The sequence below is a fragment of the Apium graveolens genome, chromosome 2 (assembly GCF_009905375.1).
Source record: "Apium graveolens cultivar Ventura chromosome 2, ASM990537v1, whole genome shotgun sequence".
NCBI classification, from domain to species: Eukaryota; Viridiplantae; Streptophyta; class Magnoliopsida; order Apiales; family Apiaceae; genus Apium; species Apium graveolens.
In genome coordinates this window covers 1,766,656-1,768,546 of record NC_133648.1, presented here as the reverse complement: position 1 = coordinate 1,768,546, position 1,891 = coordinate 1,766,656, and positions in this window count along the sequence as shown.

Below are 1,891 nucleotides of genomic sequence, written 5' to 3'. Positions count from 1 at the left end.
TGGCTTTCCCTTGATCTCTTTCAATATCTCTTCCCGGGTCCTGTTTAGTTGTGTCCACTCTGGCTCTTGCCTAGGCTCCCTTTGCTGCCTAGGGGGACCGGGATCACTTTTTGACTCTGTTTTAGGGCCCAATCTTTGGTATATTGGGGTATTTTGTACCACATTTGTTTGCTGGGTTTGGTTGCTTTGTTTGAACTTTTTCTCCTGATGGTAACCCCCTTTCGGTCGGTCATCAGAAGATTTGTTCCTGTTTCCTCCATTCCGAGTCATTCTCATTGCCTGAAGAACATCCGTTTCTTTTATGAACCGGGCTGCCATAGAATAAGCAGTGGCTAGGCTTTGGGGTTCCTTGTTTATCAATTCCACAATATATCTCTCGTTGTGTTCTGGATCCAGGTTTCTTCGAAATATGCTTAGAGCCTCCCTTTCATCGAGATTCGAGACTTTATTGATGGCTTCCTGGAACCTCCGCATATAGGCTGAGAGTGCTTCGTTATCGTACTGGCGGATTGTCTCCAGGTGGCACATGTGCATTTCATGTGTTTTATTAGCTCTGAATCTTCTAAGGAAGGCTTCTCTGAATTCTTTCCAGGAGTGGATGCTTCTTGATGGGATTCTGCTGAACCATCTTTGAGCCCCCCCTTTGAGGGTCGAGGCGAAGAATCTGGATTTCGTCAAGTCATTGTAATAGTATATCTGAGCTATCTGTTCGAAATAGTTGAGGTGCTCTTCCGGATCCCCCAGGCCATCGAAAGAATCGAAGTTGTAGTGTTTGAGATTTTTCTGTCGGGGGATGGCTTCTAGGGAGTGGCTGAAGGGCGTGAGGGTTTCCCCAACTTCCACCCCGGATTTTTTCTCCATTTTTCTCTGGAGCTCGTAGATCATTTCCTTGAGGTCTTTCTGACCCTCCTCTTCGTCATCGGAAATGAGTTCGGGGGTAGGGTCCCTCCGGGTTCTTTTTCCTTTTGTTTTAGTTAGGAGCCTTTCCTCCTCCATCTGCATTCTTTTCTGAATTTTTTGCTCCAGCTTTTCCTCCTCCTCTTTTCTTATCTTTTCTCTGATTTCTTCTAGCTTTTTCTTTCTGGTTGCTTCTGTCTCCTTCTTGCTAGGCTCCTTTTGATTCTTTTTTGCCTTAGCCCCAATTCGGTCGAAGACAGATCTCCTGGATTGCTGAGAGTCCTCGGACTCTTCTTGCTCATCATCTTGCTCAAATTCCATCTGAGCCCGGGCTTGTTCATCTCTGTAGAGCCTGATTGCTTCAGCGAGTTCATGGCTTGTTAAGTTAGCCATATGCTCCTCTGCAACGGGAACATTGGTGTACTTGTACTGATTTAGCTCTATGACATTTCTAGCATCCCTGATTGGAGTATGCTATGTCAGTGGTTGCTCCTGGAAGGTCTCCCTGTCTCCCCCAGGTTCTTGAACTTGAGAGGGGTCTTGATCCTGAATGTGGGTACTGGCGGAGGGCCTACCAGCTGTACTTTTTCCTGCTCTTGCCATTACCACAAATGTACAAACAACTGACCAAGATTTGAGGCTACAAATGTGGATCTGAGGTTGCTTTTTTGAAGATTACAAAAAATTTCCAGAATAACAGCAAGCAAATTTTCTGGGTTTTGCTAACAACAATACTAAGCAAGAACAGCAGGCTCTTGAACACAAAGAAAATATGCAAGCTAAAACAGTTCTGGGTTTTAAAATCACCAAGACTATCAAACCCCAGGCTTTAAGATTACCAAGATCATCAAACCCTAAACAACTAAAACTTAACAAACAAGAGCGGGCTCACACAAACTTGGCCTAAAGCAACAAGCTCATACAAACGTGGCTAAAATGAAAACTCATATTCAAGAAAGGGTTTGGTTGTTTATGTTCTTACAGGTTTGAAAGT